This window comes from Oncorhynchus gorbuscha, linkage group LG22 (assembly GCF_021184085.1).
Source record: "Oncorhynchus gorbuscha isolate QuinsamMale2020 ecotype Even-year linkage group LG22, OgorEven_v1.0, whole genome shotgun sequence".
Taxonomy (NCBI): Eukaryota; Metazoa; Chordata; class Actinopteri; order Salmoniformes; family Salmonidae; genus Oncorhynchus; species Oncorhynchus gorbuscha.
This window is the reverse complement of record NC_060194.1, coordinates 8,145,830-8,172,100: the sequence shown is the minus strand read 5'-3', so window position 1 is coordinate 8,172,100 and position 26,271 is coordinate 8,145,830. Positions and strand designations below refer to the sequence as shown.

Here is a 26,271-nt window from a genome sequence, read left to right as displayed (position 1 = left end):
ACCCTAACCCCCACCCTCTCTCTGTCTATCCTCCCCCATCTCCCCCTCTCAAACCCTAACCCCCTCCCTCTCGCTCCTGACCACCAGGCTCAGTGATTGCTAGACTCTCTGGCCTCTTGGGGGACCACAGTGACAGCCGCACGCAGCCACAGACCCAAACAATGTCAGCTATGCAGTAAACAGAAGAGAGAAATAACACTGACTGAACAGCTCCGCTGGAAAAGTAGCCCAACACACACACCCTGATAAGCACAGTAACACACACACACACACACACTGTACACATGCTCCATACATACTAAGCATAGATTCACAAAGATCACTCACATACATGTGCATACTACAGTACAGTACATATCCTGTGTCGATGGTATGTATTGACATATACAGCTCTTGTTACACACAATACAAGCACATGTGCCATGTAACCCACAACAATTCATTACATTTACATTACATTTAAGTCATTTAGCAGACGCTCTTATCCAGAGCGACTTACAAATTCACACACCACCTGTGACTTGTTCTATTCCCCTAGCTACACACTGCTGGCACCAATTGCCCCGATATAAACAAGTGAAAAAATGACAGGGCGATGGTCGATAAGAGACACAGAGATGATAGATACATTGTCCTGCCAGGCATTTTCACAGAGATGAAAGAAGTCTTTCAACACCTAACTAAGCTAAGCCTTGCCCGCAAGCGCTGATATTTAGTCTGAAGACATGGAGCCGTGGCAGCAGGGGGTACACTGTACAGCATAGGACACGTGTATCCGTGTACAAAGTTGACTTTTGACAGAGCACTAATATCTTCCGGAGGGAAAGACAGTGACATGTTAGGAAGGAAAGAGAGGAAGCCCCTTTTTCTTGTTGGAAATGTCAATCAAAACAACCTGTCTTATGAGTTAGTGAATTGTTCCCTGCAACACTCTCAAACCTCTGAGATTTTAAACTGTACGTACAGGTAACTACCGAAATACAGGAAACACCAACATAAAGTGGCTTGTGGCATTGGGCCACCACCAGCTTCAATGCACCTTGGCATAGATTCTACGAGTGTCTAGAACACTATTGGAGGGTTGCGACAAAATTCTGCCAGGAGAAATTCCATAATTTGGTGTTTTGTGGATGGTGGTGGAATACGCTGTCTCAGGCGCCGCTCCAGAATCTTCTATAAGTGTTCAATTGGGTTGAGATGTGGTGACTGAGAGGGCCATGGCATATGGTTTACATTGTTTTCATGTTCATCAAACCATTCAGTGACCACTCGTGCCCTGTGGATGGGGGCATTGTCATTCAAAGCCATGGTAGCCAAAATATTGGCCAAACTAACGACCTTCCCAGTATTTTTAAACATGACCCAAGCATGATTGGATGTTATTTGCGTAATTAACTCAGTGTGTTGAAGCATTCAATGCGTTAAATATACTTTGTAGCCCTCATTTACTTGAGTGTTTCCATTATTTTAGCAGTTACATGTAAAAACCTTCGCTGTGGTGTAAAGCTATACTGACAAAAATATTTTTTATTCATCCGTTATTTTACCAGGTAAGTTGACTGAGAACACTTTCTCATTTGCAGCAACGACCTGGGGAATATTTACAGGGGAGAGGAGGGGGATGATTGAGCCAATTGTAAACTGGGGATTATTAGGTGACCGTGATGGTTTGAGGGCCAGATTGGGAATTTAGCCAGGACACCGGGGTTAACACCCCTACTCTTACGATAAGTGCCATGGGATCTTTAATGACCTCAGAGAGTCAGGACACCCGTTTAACGTCCCAAAATAAACACAATGTGCAACAATTTCAATGATTTTACTGAATTACAGTTCATATAAGGAAATCAGTCAATTGAAATACATTCATTAGGCCCTAATCTATGGATTTCACATGACTGGGCAGGGGTGTGGGCAGGGCTGGAGCAATGGGTGTCAGAATGAGTTTTTCCCCACAAAAAGTCTTAATTACAGACAATTTCATCAGCTGTCTGGTTGGCTGGTCTCAGACGATCCCACAGGTGAAGAAGACCGATGTGGAGTTCCTTGGCTGGTGTGGTTACACGTGATCTGTGGTTGTGAGGCCGGGTGGACGTACTAACAAATTATCTAAAACAACATTGAAGGAGGCTTATGGTAGAGAAATTAACATTCAGTTAAGTGCTCTCCCCAGTGCTCTCCCCAAAAGAAGGGGGTGACATAGCGACCTCAAAGGGGAATTTCACTTTGGCTCTGCCACGGCATATAGACATTACTATATAACAACATTCTGTTTTTGTCATAAACGTCACAAACGTCACATTTCACTGGTAGAATCGGGAAGTTTTGACTTCCTGTGTATTTGTCTGCTAATAGTGAACCACAAAGTCCGGCATTCATAGCGAATGCAGATACTGCCCACCAAGGTAGACGGGGTGTGCCCGCAAATTCGGACTAGGGGACTGTGTACATTGAACGAACAACACATTTTTTGGGACAATACTTGTTATTCAGTAAAGTTTGTCATGCTTGTGTGGTGTTCTGTGCCTGGCTGTCCTAAAATACAAACAAGCGCAAAAATGAGTTTTCTTTCAACAATCTATCTTCCTGAGATATTTATTCACACTGTCAATCAATTTCGCCTATGCTATGGGAGTCACTGCTAGACAGGTAACTATCTTCAGCAGAGTAAACATGTTTGTTTGTTTGTTCGTTCTATCTTTAACTTGTTGAGTGTAGGGGCAGTATTTTGATGTTTGGATGAAAAATGTACCCAAATGAAACTGCCTACTTCTCAGGCCCAGAATCTAGAATATGCATATAATTGTCAGATTAGGACAGAAAACACTCTACATTTTCAAAAACTGTCAAAATATTGTCTGTGAGTATAACAGAACTGATATTGCATGCGAAAACCTGAGGAAAATCCAAAGAGGAAGTGCCTTCTATTTTGAAAGCTCCCTGTTCCATTGCATACCTTCCCTCCATTTAAAGGGATATCAACCAGATTCATTTTCCTATGGCTTCCACATGGTCTGAACAGTCTTTAGACATAGTTTCCGGCTTTTATTCTGAATAATTAGCGAGAAAGATCACATCGCGTCAGTGGATGGCTGGGTGCCAGCAGCGTTGTGCATGCGCGAGCAGCTTGGAGCAGACATTTTCTCTCTCTCCTATTGAAAACGCTACGGTCTGGTTGAAATATTATTGATTATATATTGTAAAAACAACCTGAGGATTGATTATAAAAACGTTTGACATGTTTCCACAAACTTTACAGATACTATTTGGAATTTTCGTCTGCCCCGTTGTGACCGCTCGAGCCTGTGGATTTCTGAACATAACGCGCCAACCAAATGGAGGTATTTTGGATATAAAAATAATCTTTATGGAACAAAGGTAACATTTATTGTGTAACTGGGAGTCTCATGAGTGCAAACATCCAAAGATCATCAAAGGTAAGTGATTCATTTTATTGCTTTTCTGACTTTCGTGACCAATCTACTTTGTTGCTAGCTGTTTAATGTTTTGTTTGCTGAGAGAGATGTCCTTACATAAACGCTTGGTTTGCTTTCGCCTAAAAGCTTTTTTGAAATCTGACATGCCAGGTAGATTAACAACAAGCTAAGCTGTGTTTTGTTATATTGCACTTGTGATTTCATAAAAAAGTAATATTTTTAGTTATTTAATTTGAATTTGGCTCTCTGCAATTTAGCAGATGTTGACGAAAATGATCCCGCTAACGGGATGGGTGAATCAAGAAGTTAACTGACTTTAGCTAACGTAAGCTAGCTAATGTTAGCAAGGAAGAGTAGATCAATTTGGTATCCATCTATTCAATCAAATCAATCAATGCTATGGGAGTCACTGCTAGACTGGTAACTATCTTCAGCAAATCAAATCAAATCAAATTTATTTATATAGCCCTTCGTACATCAGCTGATATCTCAAAGTGCTGTACAGAAACCCAGCCTAAAACCCCAAACAGCAAACAATGCAGGTGTAAAAGCACGGTGGCTAGGAAAAACTCCCTAGAAAGGCCAAAACCTAGGAAGAAACCTAGAGAGGAACCGGGCTATGTGGGGTGGCCAGTCCTCTTCTGGCTGTGCCGGGTAGAGATTATAACAGAACATGACCAAGATGTTCAAATGTTCATAAATGACCAGCATGGTCAAATAATAATAAGGCAGAACAGTTGAAACTGGAGCAGCAGCACAGTCAGGTGGACTGGGGACAGCAAGGAGCCATCATGTCAGGTAGTCCTGGGGCACGGTCCTAGGGCTCAGGTCCTCCGAGAGAGAGAAAGAAAGAGAGAATTAGAGAGAGCATATGTGGGGTGGCCAGTCCTCTTCTGGCTGTGCCGGGTGGAGATTATAACAGAACGTGGCCAAGATGTTCAAATGTTCATAAATGACCAGCATGGTTGAATAATAGTAAGGCAGAACAGTTGAAACTGGAGCAGGAGCATGGCCAGGTGGACTGGGGACAGCAAGGAGTCCTCATGTCAGGTAGTCCTGGGACATGGTCCTAGGGCCCAGGCCAGTTGAAACTGGAGCAGCAGCATGGCCAGGTGGACTGGGGACAGCAAGGAGTCATCATGTCAGGTAGTCCTGGGGCATGGTTCTAGGGCTCAGGTCCTCCGAGAGAGAGAAAGAAAGAGAGAAGGAGAGAATTAGAGAACGCACACTTAGATTTACACAGGACACCGAATAGGACAGGAGAAGTACTCCAGATAAACAAACTGACCCTAGCCCCCGACACATAAACTACTGCAGCATAAATACTGGAGGCTGAGACAGGAGGGGTCAGGAGACACTGTGGCCCCATCCGAGGACACCCCGGACAGGGCCAAACAGGAAGGATATAACCCCACCCACTTTCCCAAAGCACAGCCCCCACACCACTAGAGGGAAATCTTCAACCACCAACTTACCATCCTGAGACAAGGCCGAGTATAGCCCACAAAGATCTCCGACACGGTACAACCCAAGGGGGGGAACCCAGACAGGCCGACCACAACAGTGAATCACCCACCCCCATCCCCCCAGGGACGGCACGAGAGAGCCCCAGCAAGCCAGTGACTCAGCCCCCGTAACAGGGTTAGAGGCAGAGAATCCCAGTGGAAAAAGGGGAACCGGCCAGGCAGAGACAGCAAGGGCGGTTCGTTGCTCCAGAGCCTTTCCGTTCACCTTCCCACTCCTGGGCCAGACTACACTCAATCATATGACCCACTGAAGAGATGAGTCTTCAGTAAAGACTTAAAGGTTGAGACCGAGTTTGCGTCTCTGACATGGGTAGGCAGACCGTTCCATAAAAATGGAGCTCTATAGGAGAAAGCCCTGCCTCCAGCTGTTTGCTTAGAAATTCTAGGGACAATTAGGAGGCCTGCGTCTTGTGACCGTAGCGTACGTATAGGTATGTACGGCAGGACCAAATCAGAGAGGTAGGTAGGAGCAAGCCCATGTAATGCTTTGTAGGTTAGCAGTAAAACCTTGAAATCAGCCCTTGCTTTGACAGGAAGCCAGTGTAGAGAGGCTAGCACTGGAGTAATATGATCAAATTTTTTGGTTCTAGTCAGGATTCTAGCAGCCGTATTTAGCACTAACTGAAGTTTATTTAGTGCTTTATCCGGGTAGCCGGAAAATAGAGCATTGCAGTAGTCTAACCTAGAAGTGACAAAAGCATGGATTAATTTTTCTGCATCATTTTTGGACAGAAAGTTTCTGATTTTTGCAATGTTACGTAGATGGAAAAAAGCTGTCCTCGAAATGGTCTTGATATGTTCTTCAAAAGAGAGATCAGGGTCCAGAGTAACGCCGAGGTCCTTCACAGTTTTATTTGAGACGACTGTACAACCATTAAGATTAATTGTCAGATTCAACAGAAGATCTCTTTGTTTCTTGGGACCTAGAACAAGCATCTCTGTTTTGTCCGAGTTTAATAGTAGAAAGTTTGCAGCCATCCACTTCCTTATGTCTGAAACACATGCTTCTAGCGAGGGCAATTTTGGTGCTTCACCATGTTTCATTGAAATGTACAGCTGTGTGTCATCCGCATAGCAGTGAAAGTTTACATTATGTTTTCGAATAACATCCCCAAGAGGTAAAATATATAGTGAAAACAATAGTGGTCCTAAAACAGAACCTTGAGGAACACCGAAATGTACAGTTGATTTGTCAGAGGACAAACCATTCACAGAGACAAACTGATATCTTTCCGACAGATAAGACCTAAACCAGGCCAGAACATGTCCGTGTAGACCAATTTGGGTTTCCAATCTCTCCAAAAGAATGTGGTGATCGATGGTATCAAAAGCAGCACTAAGGTCTAGGAGCACGAGGACAGATGCAGAGCCTCGGTCCGATGCCATCAAAATGTCATTTACCACCTTCACAAGTGCCGTCTCAGTGCTATGATGGGGTCTAAAACCAGACTGAAGCATTTCGTATACATTGTTTGTCTTCAGGAAGGCAGTGAGTTGCTGCGCAACAGCCTTCTCTAAAATCTTTGAGAGGAATGGAAGATTCGATATAGGCCGATAGTTTTTTATATTTTCTGGGTCAAGGTTTGGCTTTTTCAAGAGAGGCTTTATTACTGCCACTTTTAGTGAGTTTGGTACACATCCAGTGGATAGAGAGCCGTTTATTATGTTCAACATAGGAGGGCCAAGCACAGGAAGCAGCTCTTTCAGTAGTTTAGTTGGAATAGGGTCCAGTATACAGCTTGAAGGTTTAGAGGCCATGATTATTTTCATCATTGTGTCAAGAGATATAGTACTAAAACACTTGAGCGTCTCTCTTGATCCTAGGTCCTGGCAGAGTTGTGCAGACTCAGGACAACTGAGGTTTGGAGGAATACGCAGGTTTAAAGAGGAGTCCGTAATTTGCTTTCTAATAATCATAATCTTTTCCTCAAAGAAGTTCATGAATTTATCACTGCTAAAGTGCAAGTCATCCTCTCTTGGGGAATGCTGCTTTTTAGTTAGCTTTGCCACAGTATCAAAAGGAATTTCGGATTGTTCTTATTTTCCTCAATTAAGTTAGAAAAATAAGACGATCGAGCAGCAGTAAGGGCTCTTCGGTACTGCACGGTACCATCCTTCCAAGCTAGTCGGAAGACTTCCAGTTTGGTGTGGCGCCATTTCCGTTCCAATTTTCTGGAAGCTTGCTTCAGAGCTCGGGTATTTTCTGTGTACCATGGAGCTAGTTTCTTATGAGACATTTTTTTAGTTTTTAGGGGTGCAACTGCATCTAGGGTATTGCGCAAGGTTAAATTGAGATCCTCAGTTAGGTGGTTAACGGATTTTTGTCCTCTGGCGTCCTTGGGTAGGCAGAGGGAGTCTGGAAGGGCATCAAGGAATCTTTGTGTTGTCTGTGAATTTATAGCACGACTTTTGATGTTCCTTGGTTGGGGTCTGAGCAGATTATTTGTTGCAATTGCAAACGTAATAAAATGGTGGTCTGATAGTCCAGGATTATGAGGAAAAACATTAAGATCCACAACATTTATTCCATGGGACAAAACTAGGTCCAGCGTATGACTGTGAGAGTGAGTGGGTCCAGAGACATGTTGGACAAAACCCACTGAGTCGATGATGGCTCCAAAAGCCTTTTGGAGTGGGTCTGTGGACTTTTCCATGTGAATATTAAAGTCACCAAAGATTAGAATATTATCTGCAATGACTACAAGGTCTGATAGGAATTCAGGGAACTCAGTGAGAAACGCTGTATATGGCCCAGGAGGCCTGTAAACAGTAGCTATAAAAAGTGATTGAGTAGGCTGCATAGATTTCATGACTAGAAGCTCAAAAGACGAAAACGTCATTTTTTTTTTTTGTAAATTGAAATTTGCTATCGTAAATGTTAGCAACACCTCCGCCTTTGCGGGATGCACGGGGGATATGGTCACTAGTGTAGCCAGGAGGTGAGGCCTCATTTAACACAGTAAATTCTTCAGGCTTAAGCCATGTTTCAGTCAGGCCAATCACATCAAGATTATGATCAGTGATTAGTTCATTGACTATAATTGCATTTGAAGTAAGGGATCTAACATTAAGTAGCCCTATTTTGAGATGTGAGGTATCATGATCTCTTTCAGTAATGACAGGAATGGAGGTGGTCTTTATCCTAGTGAGATTGCTAAGGCGAACACCGCCATGTTTAGTTTTGCCCAACCCAGGTCGAGGCACAGACACGGTCTCAATGGTGATAGCTGAGCTGACTACACTAACTATGCTAGTGGCAGACTCCACTATGCTGGCAGGCTGGCTAATAGCCTGCTGCCTGGCCTGCACCCTATTTCATTGTGGAGCTAGAGGAGTTAGAGCCCTGTCTATGTTGGCAGATAAGATGAGAGCACCCCTCCAGCTAGGATGGAGTCCGTCACTCCTCAGCAGGTCAGGCTTGGTCCTGTTTGTGGGCGAGTCCCAGAAAGAGGGCCAATTATCTACAAATTCTATCTTTTGGGAGGGGCAGAAAACAGTTTTCAACCAGCGATTGAGTTGTGAGACTCTGCTGTAGAGCTCATCACTCCCCCTAACTGGGAGGGGGCCAGAGACAATTACTCGATGCCGACACATCTTTCTAGCTGATATGCACGCAGAAGCTATGTTGCGCTTGGTGATCTCTGACTGTTTCATCCTAACATCGTTGGTGCCGACGTGGATAACAATATCTCTATACTCTCTACACTCGCCAGTTTTAGCTTTAGCCAGCACCATCTTCAGATTAGCCTTAACATCGGTAGCCCTGCCCCGGGTAAACAGTGTATGATCGCTGGATGATTCGCTTTAAGTCTAATACTGCGGGTAATGGAGTCGCCAATGACTAGAGTTTTCAATTTGTCAGAGCTAATGGTGGGAAGCTTCGGCGTCTCAGACCCCGTAACGGGAGGAGTAGAGACCAGAGAAGACTCGGCCTCTGACACCGACCCACTGTTAATGGGGAGAACCGGTTGAAAGTTTCTGTCTGCTGAATGAGCGACACCGGTTGAGCGTTCCTACAGCATTTCCTTCCAGAAACCGTGAGAAAGTTGTCCGGCTGCGGGGACTGTGCCAGGGGATTTATACTACTATCTGTACTTACTGGTGGCACAGACGCTGTTTCATCCTTTCCTACACTGAAATTACCCTTGCCTAACGATTGCGTCTGAAGCTGGGCTTGCAGTACAGCTATCCTCGCCGTAAGGCGAGCACAGCGGCTGCAATTAGAAGGCATCATGTTAATGTTACTACTTAGCTTCGGCTGTTGGAGGTCCTGACGAATCGTGTCCAGATAAAGCGTCCGGAGTGAAAAAGTCGAGTAAATATGTTTGTTGGTTCGTTCTATCTTTGACTGACTTTAGCTAACTCTAGCTAATGTTAGCAAATAAGAGTAGCTAAATCTGGTAGCCATCAAATCAATCAATCAATCAAATGTATTTATAAAGCCCTTCTACATCAGCAGATGTCACAAAGTGCTATACAGTAACCCAGCCTAAAACCCCAAACGGCAAGCAATGCAGATATTGAAGCACGGTGGCTTGGAAAAACTCCCTAGAAAGACAGGAACCTAGGAAGAATCCTAGAGAGGCACCAGGCTCTGAGGGGTGGCCAGACCTCTTCTGGCTGTGCCGGGTGGAGAATATAAGAGTACATGACCATTTAAGGCCAGTTTATTCTTCAAAAGTTCATAGATTACCAGCAGGGTCAAATAATAATCACAGTGGTTGCAGAGGGTGCAACAGGTCAGTACCTCAGGAGTAAATGTCAGTTGGCATTTCATAGCTGATCATTCAGAGGTTGAGACATCAGGTGCGTTAAGAGAGAGAGATGAAAACAGAATGTCCGGTAACACGTCCGGTGAACAGGTCTCAGGTTCCCTAGCCGCAGGCAGAACAGTTGAAACTGGAGCAGCAGCACGACCAGGTGGACTGGGTCTGGAAAACACTCCATTACTAAAAATATAAATGTCGATATAGCTAACAATGATATGTGTAGAAATAGTCTATGTTGGGTTCACAGCCAGTCTCAGCTGGATAGCAATCTTTCTGCCTATTTAGTGACGCTAGTTAGCTAACAGTAAGCAGACTATTGAAATGTCGATGTTAGCTATTGTAAACTAGCCAGTCTAATAGAGGTCAATACAATTAGTGGGGTGGTTAAATAGTGTATTGTTCTGTATTTGTATGTGGTACAGAATCTGATTCCACCATCATGTGCTTCCAACCCCCAGCTCTGCACAAGGTGGAGGTCATTTTGGGTACACAAGCATGGGGGAACGGATACATCTTGTGGTTATGGAGCACAACAACATTATCGGACAGAAACCACCAAGGGACACTGAAAGGTATAATATCAAGACTATAACAGTAATGACACAATCACATCATTCATCTCTGCAGATTCTAAAAAATATATATAAAGACAAAGGGCTACTATTGACAAGAATGATCTGTCATTGGGCAACACTTTTGAGATAAGAAAGGGGGTTTTGATTATACAGACTATATAGACTTTTCAAATCTTCTTCAGCCCTCCCCACCCCATTCACTTTGTTGACTGATCTTTCCTCTTAAAAGCAGGTTGGTCCCATTCGGTTGACATCAAGAAAGGCATGTTGCCCTACGTACCTTCCACAAAAAGTGTAAAATGCTAACACAACAACCATGTCTTTCCAGGAGACATGCAGTACCAGCAAATATTCTGCAAGAGGACCAAACAGTTGGTGGTTAAGAAGCCCTACACGACTTTTGGCAGAGTCTTATCCAGCTGGTCATTCATCGCAGACAGTACCAGACCAGACCATTCGCCATAAGCACAAAGAGTCTCAGCTTCCCCAGCCCGCCAAATTCTGAAATTTCCATCACCAATTTCAACATTTTCCTTCAAGATAGAACTGCTAAAGGGGGCGGAGTTGCAATCTACTGTAGAGATAGCCTGCAGAGTTCTGTCCTTACTATCCAGGTCTATGCTCACACAGTTCGAGCTACTACTTTTAAAAATCCATCTCCAGAAATAAGTCTCTCACTGTTGCCGCTTGTTATAGACTCCCCTCAGCTCCCAGCTGTGCCCTGGACACCATATGTGAATTGATTGCCCCCGTCTATCGTCAGAGTTTGTACTGTTAGGTGACCTAAACTGAGATATGCTTAACACACCGGCCGTCCTACAATCTAAGCTAGATGCCCTCAATCTCACACAAGGAACCTACCAGGTACAACCTATATAAACAACATCTGCTGTTTTCAACCTGGATCTCAGTGATCACTGCCTCATTGCCTGCATCCGTTATGGTCAAACGACCACCCCTCATCACTGTCAAATGCTCCCTAAAAGAATTCTGCGAGCAGGCCTTTCTAATCGACCTGGCCTGGGTATCCTGGAAGGATATTGACCACATCCCGTCAGTAGAGGATGCCTGAATGTTCTTCAAAAGTGCCTTTCTCACCATCTTAAATAAGCATTTCCTTTCAAAAAATGTAGAACTAAGAACAGATATAGCTAATGGTTCACTCCAGACTTGACTGCCCTTGACCAGCACAAAAACATCCTGTGGCGCTCTGCACTAGCTTTGAATACTCCCTGCAATATGCAACTTTTCAGTCAGGAACCCATATACACAGTCAGTTAGGAAAGCAAAGGCTCGCTTTTTAAAACAGAAATTTGCATCCTGCAGTACTAATTCCAAAAAGTTTTGGGACACTGTAAAGACCATGGAGAATAAGAGCTCCTCGTCTCAGCTAGGAAAGGCTAGGAAACACTGTCACCCCCGATAAATCCACGACAATCCATAATTGAGAATTTCAATAAGCATTTCTCTATGGGTGGCCACGCTTTCCACCTGGGTACCCCAACTCCAGCCAACCGCTCTGCACCCCACGCAGCAACTGGCCCAAGGCCCCCCCCCGCTTCTCCTTCACCCAAATCCAGACAGCTGATGCCCTGAAAGAGCTGCAGAATCTGGATCCCAACAAATCAGCTGGGCTAGACAATCTGGACCGTCTCTTCCTAAAATTATCGACCGGCATTGTCGCAACCCCTATTACTAGTCTGTTCAACCTCTCTTTTGATTCGTCTGAGATTCCTAAAGATTGGAAAGTGGCCGTGGTCATCCCCCTCTTCAAAGAGGGAGACACTCTAGACCCAAACTTTAAAGACCTATATCCATCCTGCCCTGCCTTTCTAAAGTCTTTGAAAGCCAAGTGAACAAACAGATCACCGACCATCTCGAATCCCACCATACATTCTCCGCTATGCAATCCGGTTTCCGAGCTGGTCACGGGTGCACCTCAGCCACGGTCCTAAACGATATCATACCACCATCGCTAAAAAACAATACTGTGCAGTCAAGGCTTTCGACTCTCAACAGCCTTGGTTTCTCTAATGACTGCCTCGCCTGGTTCACTAACTACTTCTCAGATAGAGTTCAGTGTGTCAAATCGGAGAGCTTGGTGTCCGGACCTCTGTCAGTCTCTATGGGGGTGCCACAGGGTTCAATTCTCGTGCCGACTCTTTTCTCTGTATATACGTATCAATGATGTTGCTCTTGCTGCGGGTGAGTCTTTATCCACATCTATGCAGACAACTCCATTCTGTATACATCTGGCCCTTCTTTGGACACTGTGTTAACCTGTCTCAGACTGGAGTTCCGCTCGTTCCGCTAGCGGAACCTCTCGCCAACAGGCAATGAAATTGCAGGGCGCCAAATATAAATCAACATGAACTCATAAATCAAATTTCTCAAACATACAAGTATTAGGCACCATTTTAAAGATACAATTCTCGTTAATCCAGCCACAGTGTCTGATTTTAAAAATGCTTTACAGCGAAAGCTCCACAAACGATTATGTTAGGTCATCACCAAGTAACAGAAAAACCCAGCAATTTTTCCAGCCAAAGAGAGGAGTCACAAAAAGCACAAATAGAGATAAAATTAATCACTAATCTTTGATGATCTTCATCAGATGACACTCATAGGACTTCATGTTACACAATACATGATGTTTTGTTCGATAAAATGCATATTTATATCCAAAATTCTCATTTTACATTGGTGTGTTATGTTCAGTAGTTCAAAAACATGCTGTGATTTTGCAGAGAGCCACATCAATTCGCAGAAATACTCATTATAAATGCTGATTAAAATGTAAGTGTTATGAATGGAACTTTAGATACACTTCTCCTTAATGCAACCGCTGTGTCAGATTTCAATTTTTTTTACAGAAAAAGCATACCATGCAATAATCTGAGTACGGAGCTCAGAGCCCAAACCAGCCAAAAGAAATATCCGCCATGTTGCGCAGTCAACATTAGTCAGAAATAGTATTATAAATATTCACTTACGTTTGTTGATCTTTATCAGAATGCACTCCCAGGAATCGCAGTTCCACAATAAATGTATGTTTTGCTCGAAAAAAGTTCATCATTTATGTCCAAATAGCTTCTTTTGTTAGGGCGTTTGGTAAACAAATCCAAACACGCATTCAGGTCCAGCCGAACGTCAGACGAAAAGTTCAAGAAGTTATATTACAGGTCGTAGAAACTTGTCAAACTAAGTATAGAATCAATCTTTAGGATGTTTTTATCATAAATGTTATATAATGTTCCAACCGAGGAATTCCATTGTCTGTAGAAAAGCAATGGAACGAGAGCTACCTCTCATGTGAATGCACGTGACTGAGATCGAGGCTGCTGCCAGATCTCTGACTCAATCAGCTCTCATTCGGCCCCCCTTCACAGTAGAAGCCTGAAACAACGTTCTAAAGATGGTTGACATCTAGTGGAAGCCTTAGAAAGTGCAAAATTACCCATATCCCACTGTATATTCGATAGGGGCTGAGTTCAAAAACTACAAACCTCAGATTTCCCACTTCCTGTTTGGATTTTTTCTCAGGATTTTGCCTGCCATATGAGTTCTGTTATACTCACAGACATCATTCAAACAGTTTTAGGAACTTCAGAGTGTATTCTATCCAATGCTAATAATAATATGCATATATTTGCATCTGGGACTGAGTAGGAGGCAGTTTACTCTGGGCACGCTATTCATCCAAAAGTGAAAATGCTGCCCCCTATCCCAAAGAAGTTTTAACAAACCTCCAGGCGAGCTTCAATGCCATACAACGCTCATTCCGTGGCCTCCAACTGCTCTTAAATGCTATTAAAACTAAATGCATGCTCTTTAACCGATCGCTGCCCGTACCCACCCGCCCGCCTAGCATCACTACTCAGGATGGTTCTGACTTAGAATATGTGGACAACTATAAATACCTAGGTGTCTGGCTAGACTTTCAGACTCATATTAAGCATCCCCAATCCAAAACTAAATCTAGAATTGGCTTCCTATTTCGCAACAAAGCCTCCTTCACTCATGCTGCCAAACATACCCTTATAAAACTGACGATCCTGCCAATCCTTGACTTCGGAGATGTCATTTACAAAATAGCCTCCAACATTACTCAGCAAATTGGACGCAGTCTATCACAGTGCCATCCGTTTTGTCACCAAAGCCCCATATACTACCCGCCATTGCAACCTGTATGCTCTCTTTGGCTGGTCCTCGCTACATATTTGTCATCAAACCCACTGGCTCCAGGTCATCTATAAATCTTTGCTAGATAAAGTTCCTCCTTGTCAGCCCACTGGTCACCATAGCAACACCCACCCGTAGCAAGTGCTCCAGCAGGTATATTTCACTGGTCATCCCCAAAGTCAACACCTACTTTGGCCGCCATTCTTTCCAGTTCTCTGCTGCTAATGACTGGATCGATATGCAAAAATCACTGAAGCTGGAGACTTATATCTCCCTCACTAACTTCAAGCATCGGCTGTCAGGGCAGCTTACAGATCGCTGCAGCTGTACACAGCCCATCTGTAAATAGCCCATCTAACCAACAACCTACCCTCATCCCCATATTTTTATTTTTTATTTTTTCTGGTCTTTTGCACACCAGTATTTCTACTTACACATCATCTGCACATCTATCAATCCAGTGTTAATTGCTCATTTGTAATTACTTCGCCACTATGACCTATTTATTGACTTACCTCCTTACTTCATTTGCACATACTATATAGATGTTCTATTGTGTTATTAACTGTACATTTGTTTATCCCATGTGTAACTCTGTATTGTTGATTTTGTCCCACTGCTTTGCTTTATCTTGGCCAGGTCGCAGTTGTAAATGAGAACTTGTTTTCAACTGGATTACTGGTTAAATAAAGGTGAAATAAATAAAAAATACCGAACACCATTGCCAGTGTACCAAAGCCAGACAAAGGACTATGGCTGTGTTTACACAGGCAGCCCAATTCTGTTTGGTCACGACCAATTAGTGAAAAAACAAACAGATCAGTTCTGAAAAAGATCTGATGTGATTAAGACCACTTAGTGGGAAAAATATCAGAATTGGGCTGCCTGTGTAAACGCAGCTAGTATGGCTCAGCATAATACCATGTAGAACACCTCTAGGTTTTCGCTCCAACCCCAGTTGTAACTAACCTGGTTCAGTTTATCAACCAGCTAATTATTAGAATCAGGTGTGCTAGATTAGGATTGGAGTGAAAACCTCCAAGAACAGGTTTGGAGAGCCCTGGTGTAGAACCACCATAAAATAAATATGGATATTTTCTGTTAATCTTCTAAATGTGTCTGCCTTTATGGATTCACAAAAGATATTCATATAAGCTGTAAAGGACAGCTTCAACCACATCAAACAGATTAATTCAGATATCCAAAGAATGTTTATTTAAAATCTGAAATACAGTTGAGTGTACGCTTTTTAACGCTAACTCAAGAGAACTGGGTATTCCACAAGAATGTTATATGGTAAAAGTAACATACCAAATAAATTGTATGAACAGTGAGGTTCAGTGTGTCCGAGTGTGTCTCAGGTGTAGAGACACACAAGTACAGAGAAATGTAGCTACAGATTGTTACACAATATATTGTGATTTACTCAAAGATGTTTTGTCAACATCTTGTCTATTTCAAGTCTTCTCTCATTGATCTAGACAAGTGGGTGTCTTGATGACACAGACCTGGCTCGGTAAATGAGAGAAGACTTGAAATAGACAAGATGGCAGCGTGGCACATTGTCTAAATACAACAGTAAACAGTAAATTGCTGTATTATTGTTTCTCCTCACTGTTTGCTAGTAAATTGTTTGGATTTTTAAAAACATTTTACCTTTATTTTACCTTTTATTTAAGTCAATTATGAATAAATTCTTATTTACAATGTCGGCCGACCCCGGCAAACCTGACAATGCTGGGCCACTTGTGCGCCGCTCTATAGGAATCCCAATCACGGCCGGATGTGATACAGCCTGGTAACGTTTGCTGGTAAACCTAGGTTTAGTTGGCTGGTTGTAATGTTGTAGCTTGCTGTTTAGTAGCCATATCTACAACTAAAAAGAGAAGACGTTTTACAATGAAGATACAAAATATCTCCAATTGTAAATCTCGTCTATTTTTTAGTCATAGATATGGCTACCAGTAGTTGTTTAGCTAGCTACATAGCTAAGTTAGCAAACAGAAAAGTAATTTTATTTTCTCCCCACTGTAACACTACTGTAGTACTACTGTACTACAGACCAGTATCCCTTCTTTCTTTTCTCTCCAAAACTCTTGAACGTGCCGTCCTTGGTCAGCTCTCCCGCTATCTCTCTCAGAATGACCTTCTTGATCCAAATCAGTCAGGTTTCAAGACTAGTCATTCAACTGAGACTGCTCTTCTCTGTATCACGGAGGCGCTCCGCACCGCTAAAGCTAACTCTCTCTCCTCTGCTCTCATCCTTCTAGACCTATCGGCTGCCTTCAATACTGTGAACCATCAGATCCTCCTCTCCACCCTCTCCGAGTTGGGCATCTCCGGCGCGGCCCACGCTTGGATTGCGTCCTACCTGACAGGTCGCTCCTACCAGGTGGCGTGGCGAGAATCTGTCTCCTCACCACGCGCTCTCACCACTGGTGTCCCCCAGGGCTCCGTTCTAGGCCCTCTCATATTCTCGCTATACACCAAGTCACTTGGCTCTGTCATAACCTCACATGGTCTCTCCTATCATTGCTATGCAGACGACACACAATTAATCTTCTCCTTTCCCCCTTCTGATGACCAGGTGGCGAATCGCATCTCTGCATGTCTGGCAGACATATCAGTGTGGATGACGGATCACCACCTCAAGCTGAACTTCGGCAAGACGGAGCTGCTCTTCCTCCCGGGGAAGGACTGCCCGTTCCATGATCTCGCCATCACGGTTGACAACTCCATTGTGTCCTCCTCCCAGAGTGCTAAGAACCTTGGCGTGATCCTGGACAACACCCTGTCGTTCTCAACTAACATCAAGGCGGTGGCCCGTTCCTGTAGGTTCATGCTCTACAACATCCGCAGAGTACGACCCTGCCTCACACAGGAAGCGGCGCAGGTCCTAATCCAGGCACTTGTCATCTCCCGTCTGGATTACTGCAACTCGCTGTTGGCTGGGCTCCCTGCCTGTGCCATTAAACCCCTACAACTCATCCAGAACGCCGCAGCCCGTCTAGTGTTCAACCTTCCCAAGTTCTCTCACGTCACCCCGCTCCTCCGCTCTCTCCACTGGCTTCCAGTTGAAGCTCGCATCCGCTACAAGACCATGGTGCTTGCCTACGGAGCTGTGAGGGGAACGGCACCTCAGTACCTCCAGGCTCTGATCAGGCCCTACACCCAAATAAGGGCACTACGTTCATCCACCTCTGGCCTGCTCGCCTCCCTACCACTGAGGAAGTACAGTTCCCGCTCAGCCCAGTCAAAACTGTTCGCTGCTCTGGCTCCCCAATGGTGGAACACACTCCCTCACGACGCCAGGACAGCGGAGTCAATCACCACCTTCCGGAGACACCTGAAACCCCACCTCTTTAAGGAATACCTAGGATAGGATAAAGTAATCCTTCTCACCCCCCTTAAAATATTTAGATGCACTATTGTAAAGTGGCTGTTCCACTGGATGTCATAAGGTGAATGCACCAATTTGTAAGTCGCTCTGGATAAGAGCGTCTGCTAAATGACTTAAATGTAATGTAAATGTAACACAGTAGTATGTCAGCCAGCAATACAGTATGGGTTTCAGTAGATAAACTACATTTTGCTAGCTTGCTAGGTGGCTTGCAGGAAAAATAACTTCGCTAGGCACCGTATTTGTCATCTGCTCTCTTGGTGCTGGCATCAGCTATAGCTAAACGTTAGCTATCCAACTCTTTGTTTTGAATACTCTTCTCTATATTCCATTTTAAACATGTATGGTTGAATGTCACCATGTAGCTAATAGTACATCAAAAAGTGCTCCATGTTGATAAGAGGGATCACTTGAAGCCATTTCGATCTGGACAGTTCTTTTGGTTTTGTCCAAAGGATTGTGTTGTTAGTGTTGCCCTCCTTTAAAAAAAATGCCTTGTGGGGGAGGGTCAGGGGCCAGAATACGAATCAGTGAGATGAAACACATCTCGCTGTCCTAGAAATGCCTCAGACATGATGAAAACAAGCCCAGATTCCCCCAGGGTGAAATTCCCCTTTAACCCAACACCTAGCAACCTCGATAAGAGGTTCAAGCCTCTTGGCTTAACGGTACGCCACCCCCTGAATTGTCCACACTATGGTGCATAGCTACAGTACATACAACACTTTAACTGTGGTGTATTGCTACAGACATAACCATAACTTCTACTGTTGTGTACATGTAACTGGCAGGATATGAACCCAGGACTGCCGCGGGAGAAACCAACGTCTTGACCATTTAGACCAAAATGAAATTCTCTCCAGGGCAAAGGGCTTGACACTGATTTTTAAGTCGCAGGTGGGCTACCTTATCACGTGACCATGAGCAACCATGACCAACTCATGTCCGTTTACATATAGCTAGACATTCCAGCGTTGAGGTCACATCAACACTACAGCAGCTGTTGCTATGATCATCTCAATCTCTCAACGGCATCATGATAAAACACGCAGGCATTGATACGAGTTGTGTTATTTGTCTTGAGATTGTCCTCCATAGTGCAAACACAGTACCTGATTGGTTTACATTCGTGTTAATAGGGTATCAGTAGGTACGTTTATGGTAATTTTGAGACAGACAGAGAGACAGTTTTAGAGAGAGACAGCTACACACTCACACAAACACACACACACTTATTCCCCACCGTCTCACCACAGAGGATAGAATATAGCACAATCGGTTACAGTCCTACCCTAAACCTCTCCACATTTCCATGGCACAAATTTTAATTGTCACTGCTTAGAGCGACTGGCCTACCTCACAGGAAAGCCATTTGGGAGAAACAAAAGGAAAAATATTCACTTTCCCCACATAAGCCCCATCCAACTGTAACCTACAGTAAGCTACCTCAAATATATGAACTTCAGTACTTTTAGCCTGATCCCAGATCTGTTCATTACCTTGTCAAGTTTTATGGACCATAGCAGCACAAGCAGATCTAAGACCAGGTTAGAGTACTTGGAGCTTTCACTATGTTCATATTTTCGGGACTTTTCTAGATCAAGGTCTTAGAAGAAGGAAGTCTCAATATTTTTGTGGCCAATTTCAGGGCTTTGTTTCTTCCTGTTCCCACCACTGCCCTGTCCTGGGGATAAATGCAGCCTTCTTCCTCACACAGCCTCCTCACATCATTATAAACTTTGGAATCTAGACAATCTCCGTCCACAGCATTCTTGACTACAAAACGACAAAATTACATTTGAACACATGACACTGAAAACGGTAGCCTCACCAAGAAGACATGTTTTAAAGCATTGAGGCCTCTGCTGCAGAATATCACATTTCAGATATTAGTTTGGGCTGAGGGACAAACAACTGACATGTAATGGGCACATTAACACATTGTTTGGATTGTTGATCCGGAAACACCTCGAATTTAGCCTGGTCCCAGATCTATTTGTGCTGTCTTGCCAACACCTATCGATGTGACAATGACCAATAATTAGCCAGCGCAAACACATCTGGTACCAGGCTACCTTGACGTTGCTACATCAGTTGCTACACTTAAACAAAGAGTTCATAGTTTTCGGCCTTGGGAATTGGGCTCTGATATAAGGTTTGTGAAGAATGTTGTAGAACGTGAACATGAAGACTACCTATTTTTTCAGCTGTTCCTGGACGGATTATTCTGCAAAGATCAGATGATTCTGTCTCTCGTTAACTGTGGTGGTGACGTGTATGCAGTTTATTTGTGATGCACTTTTTCACCAAACCCAAAGTGCTACTTACTGCTGTGGACTCGAGAATGGCTCTGGCCGACAGTAGTACACTATATAGGGAATACAGTGCCATTTGGGACACACACTACAACTGAAGGGGGCGATGAATTGGATATCCTATGGCATCCTGTGGGCCCTTCTCATGTTCTCAATAACCATTTACATGTATGTGTACAGCATGTGTCTGTCTTTAACTCCCTCTCTCTCTGTTCTGTTCTTTAAAAAAGGGATATTTTCTTCCTCCAGTATGGACATGCTGACTGTGTGGTTTTTCCAGCACACAACCTCATTCCTTGTCTTCTATTTGGACTTGGTTTAGAAACTAAAGCCAACTTCTATGACTCCCTCTACAACTCCCTCCACCTAACCCCTCTTTCTCTCCTCCCAACTCTCTCTCTTTCTGTGTCTTTGTGTCTCACACACATGCACGCACACACACTTTCTCTCTATCGCTCCCATCCAGTTTGTTCTGTCCTGGTGTCTCTCCAACAGCAACAGGGTCTCAATCTCCGCTCCGTGTGCAGGACATAAGTCCATAGGATAAAAGCTGCCAGTGGGGCTTTCACGCAGGGAGGAAAAACAGCATTGTATTTTAAATGCTTGGGCCAAAACAGTGAGTGAGTGAGTGAGTGAGTGAGTGAGTGAGTGAGTGAGTGAGTGAGTGAGTGAGTGAGTGAGTGAGTGAGTGAGTGAGTGAGTGAGTGAGTGAGTGAGTGAGTGAGTGAGTGAGTTTATATGTGTGTGTGTGTGAGGGGTTGAGAGGTAATGCATGTGTGATAGAAAATCGATTTTAGAGGTCACACTCTTAGGGGGAAAAAAGGTGCTATCTCGAACCTTAAAGGGTTATTTGGCTGTCCCAATAGAAGAACCCTTTGAAGAACCTTTTTTGGTTCCAGATAGAACCCTTTTGGTTCCAGTAGAACCATTTCCACAGAGGGTTCTAATTGGAAACCAAAAAAAGGGTTCTACCTGGAACCAAAAAGGGTTTTCTTATGGGGAGAGCTGAAGACCCTTTTTTTCTAAGAGTGCAGATGTCTATCAGATGGTCATTAAGTGCACCAAATCCAACCTGTATGCCTGATTTGTTCAGACCTACTAAATATCACTTTCCTATCTATTCAGTTCTAAGATTAAAACAACCCATTCTTATTTGAATGACCAACTTCTATCCACGATCAATAACAGTACATTCAACTAGCAGAGAAATAGAAGAAAAGGCAACTTTCTCTTACCTTTAACAATTCTGGTGTTCTCCACTGTAACCTGATGTGAGGGTGTCAGAGTATCCACTCCAGTCTGAGTTCCAGTACTTCTCCAGTCACTTCTCTCTCATCTCAGCCCTGCCTGTCTGTCTGTCTCCTAGAAGGAGGTACCATCAGGGAGAGTGGGATGCCGTGGCTGCATGGCAAATACCTCTTTAGAATCCTCTCATAGCACAAGCTGTGTTGTTGTGTGTAAAGAGCAGAGTGGGGAGGGGTTTCAGAGCATGACTTTCTCCCTCTGTCCAATGAGACTGCGGGTGGGGGCCCACACAGAGCGTCCACACCCATGACATAGGAAATCGACCAATAGGAGCATGCAGGTGGGCCCCTTACTTAAAGCAGCTCACCCCAGACCCTGGCAGCTGGTAGTGGGTTTTCAAAATAAACTCCCCTAGGTAGTCAGTGAGGGTACTGTGTGCAGTGTTCCCTCAAAACACACAGACACACAGTTCTTTTTTCACTCAAGTAATGCATTTTTATACATGAAAATACTCACACAACACACACCACACACACACACAGTTATTTTTTAACACAGCAAATGGCACTTCATATGCATGGACACACATACACACAGGCAACTGGTGCAAACTTATCCTCTGTTATGTTGACTGTGACCGCCCCTTAATAATCAAGAAAATAACAAGGAGGCAGAGATGTGGGGGGAGGCAATTCACAGGGGTTAATGCACAGGACATACCTCTTATTCCTCATGAGTTCCCTTTCCCCCCTTGACCACCATCCTGTCTACCCCCTCTTCACAATGTTACAATCGTCCCCTTGTCGTAAGGTCATTATTGTCAAAAACCAGCCCTGCGACCCCTCCAAGGAGCCCTATGACCCATCCTTCCACCAAGCTACTGTTTGCTAGAGCAATTAAGAGGTGTGTGTGTGTGTGTGTGTGTGTGTGTGTGTGTGTGTGTGTGTGTGTGTGTGTGTGTGTGTGTGTGTGTGTGTGTGTGTGTGTGTGTGTGTGTGTGTGTGTGTGTGTGTGTGTGTGTGTGTGTGTGCGTGCGTGCGTGCGTGTGTGTGTGTGTGTGTGTGTGTGTTGTTTGTGAAGTGGGGCAATCTTCTTAGGCCAAGATAAATATAATCCAAGCAGCAATAGAGGAAGAATGTACCCCTAAAAAAAACGTAAATATTTCAACAAGTTTGCAGCCTGTGCGCAAACTAACGACACATCTTATTGACTTACTCAAAATAACATTCAGAATTCCATTAAGCAGAAAGAGATGCCCACAGAGCCATAACCACAGCATTTCACATTCACAGTGTTCATAACACGGATGGAAAAGGAATTAGCGAAGAAAGGCTCATTTTCCATTACACACACAGACCACTGACTCCGAAAGGGATTGTGGTTTTACTGAGGGCAAAAAAAAAACATTTTATTGGACAAAAGCACTGCTGACTGACCACATACTGCAGTGTACACAACAGAAAACTCCGAGCTGATTTAGTTGGTTATGGCAGCTACAGTATAAAGAGAAGAAATCATCCAAAAGTATTTAAAAATTGATTGCATTGGAAAGTACTTGCACATGAAGCGTGAAAATGCTAATATGCACTGAGCATACAAAACATTAAGAACACCTGCTCTTTCCAGGGCATAGATTTACCAGGTGAATTAAGATGAAAGCTATGATCCCTTATTGCTGTCCCTTGTTAAATACACTTAAATCAGTGCAGATTAAGGGGAGGAGACAGGTTAAATAAGTATTTTCAGGCCTTGAGATAATTGAGATATGGATTGTGTGTGTCCCATTCAACAAGACAAAACATTTAAGTGCCTTTGTATGGGGCATGGTAGTACGTGCCAGGCTCACCTGTTTATGTCAAGAACTACAACACTGATGGGCTTTTCACGTTCAACAGTTTTCCTTATGTATCAAGAATCGTCTACCACCCAAAGGACATCCAGCCAACTTGACACAACTGTGGGAAGCATTGGAGTCAACATGGGCCAGCATCTCTGTGGAACGTTTTCGACACCTTGTATGTAAGAGTCCATACTCTGATGAAGGGGGTGCAACTCAATATTAGGAAGGTGTTCCTGATGTTTGGTATACTCCGTGTAAGTATCAATGACTTGCATTGGATTTATGCCAGAAATGCTAAAACGCTACCATTTGAAACAGTGGCCAGGTAAACAAAACCAAAGCATGGACTGCTGTCATACCTAGTCCATAGGCTGCTTACAAGGTAAGGAAACCAATATGTCATTTTGTCATTTGGGTGAACTATCCCTTTTATGTGCTAATGTAGGCTAGTTGAAGATCATTATCTTTTGATTTGTACCAAGACAGCAAATTATGTAGAGGTTTTGTTTTTACCTGTACAAATCCTTGTTCTGTCTACTGTACATGTATTTTCAATGTAAACGTTCCCCTTTTGCCTATCTTGTTCATTTGCCGAGAATGCCCTCTAGTGATGAAAGGTGATCATCACATAAAGTTGTAACAGGTTAGTAGTTAAAAAATATATATATATATATATTTTTAAATATATATGTATATATATATATATATAAACAATATCCCAAGGTTTGGTGTAGAACAGTGGTTCCCAAACGTTTTATAGTCCAGGACCCTTTCAAACATTCAACCTCCAGCTGCGTACCCCCTCTAGCACCAGGGTCAGCGCACTCTCAAATGTTTTGTTTGTTGCCATCATTGTAAGCCTACATGAATTAAACATAAGAATGAGTGTGAGTTTTTGTCACAACCCGGCTCGTGGGAAGTGACAAAGAGCTCTTATAGGACCAGGGCACAAATAATAACATAATGATCATAAATCATGTTGCTCTTTATTTAGCCATCTTACATATTAAACCTTAGTTGGTCATCACAAATGGTGAATAACTCACCACAGGTTAATGAGAAGGGTGTGCTTGAAAGGATGCACATAAAACTCTGCAATGTTGAGTTGTATTGGAGAGAGTCTTGTGAAGTGGGGCAAATCATTTCCCACACAGTCTGTGCCTGTATTTAGTTTTCATGCTAGTGAGGTCTGAGAATCCACTCTCACATAGGTACGTGGTTGCAAAGGGCATCAGTGTCTTAACAGCGCGATTTGCCAAGGCAGGATACTCTTGAGCGCAGCCCAATCCAGAAATCTAGCAGTGGCTTCTGATTAAATTGTTGCAATTGCGCACCCAGGTCACTCAGGTGTTTCACTATATCACATTTGACATTTTCCATAAGCTTGAGTTAATTTGCACACAAAACAAATCATACAATGATGGATAGACCTGTGTGTTGTCGTTGTTAAGTCAGACAGAGAAGAGCTCCAATTTAATCATAGCCTTGATTTTGTCCCGCACATTGAATATAGTTACGGAGAATCCCTGTAATCAGAGATTCAGATCATTCAGGCAAGAAAAAACATCACCCAGATAGGCCAGTTGTATGAAAAACCTGTCATCATGCAAGCGGTCAGACAAGTGAAAATTATGGTCAGTAAAGAAAACTTCTCGTCTCTCAATTTAAAAAAATGTTTCAATTCTTTGCCCCTTGACAACCAGTGTATGTTGTAAAAGCATAATGCAGAAAATACACGAGAGTTCAGGGGCCCTGCTTCAACAACGTTAACCATTTTCACTGTAGAGTCCAAAACGTCTTTGACTTCCACCGAAGACTTTCTCCTTGTTCGGGCAGCGTTCGCTGTACGTGGTCGACGTCACCGGTCTTCTAGCCATCGCCGATCCACCTTTCATTTTCCATTTGTTTTGTCTTTGTTTTCTACACAGCTGGTTTCATTCCCCAATTACATGTTCATGTATTTAACCTTCTGTTTTTGTGCATGATTGTTTCTATGTTCATTCGGTATGTTTTGGCTGTTTTTTCGACGGGTGCTGTTTAGACCCGTGCGTAATTGATTACCGTTTATTGTTGGTCAAGTGTATGTTAACCTTGTGCCTTTATTTTGAGTAAAGTACATTGCTCACTCATTCTGCTCTCCTGCGCCTGACTTCATATACCAGCTACACCCACCTTCTGACAGCAAGATCCTCTCAGGGGATGCTGCAGTGTACCCAAGTGGTGTCAGGAGCAACTGCTTGCACGCGCGTTACCACTCCACTATGTCTCCCTGTCATGGCCTTTGTGCCATCAGTACAGATACCAACAGATCTTGATCACCAAAGTCCATTTGATGTCGCAAAGCTGTCCAGTACTTTAAAAACATCCTCACCTGTTGTCCTGGTTTCCAGTGGTTTGCAGAAGAGGGTATCTTCCTTATTTGGCGCTCTGCAATTTCACTGGATGTTGTCAAATCTATCCCACTTAACCGGATTGGCGTGTGAAGGGATCACTAAGAGGTTAATTGACCCCCCCATAAATGTAACGGACATATACCAGGAGCTGTGCCAGGCCCGCCACATCTGTTGACTCATCCAGCTGTAACGCATAGAATTCACTAGCTTGTATGCGAAGCAGTAATTGTTGCAAAACAACTCCTGCCATGTCACTGATGCCTCTTGAAACAGTGTTGTTTGATGAAGTCATTGTCTGTATATTTTTTGGGGCCTTGTCCCCCAGTACTGTCCCAGCCATATCCGCGGCAGCAGGAAGAATTAAGTCCTCCACAATAGTATGGGGTTTGCCTGTCCTAGCCACTCTGTATCTCACCACATAAGACACTTTTAGCCCCTTCTTATTAATGGTATCTGTTGCTTTTATACATGTCTTACTACTCGAAAGTCGTCTTAATTCTCACTCAAAAAACTCCTGTCGCTTATTTTTCAAATTGGCATGTTTCGTTTCTAAATGTCTGCGCAAGAGTGAAGGTTTCATCGAGTTGTG

At 43.6% G+C, this 26,271-nt stretch overlaps 1 protein-coding gene across 1 annotated transcript in view; it reads right to left on the bottom strand.

Annotated features, from left to right (window-relative positions):
• The window catches only part of LOC124009289 (KN motif and ankyrin repeat domain-containing protein 1-like), a 41,414-nt gene extending 19,763 nt beyond the window's left edge, over positions 1 to 21,651 (bottom strand). The window contains exon 1 of the mRNA XM_046320927.1: positions 21,440 to 21,651. The gene's annotated coding sequence lies outside the window, so the exon portion shown is untranslated. The remainder of the gene's footprint in view (positions 1 to 21,439) is intronic.
• Positions 21,652 to 26,271: the final 4,620 nt, after the last annotated feature.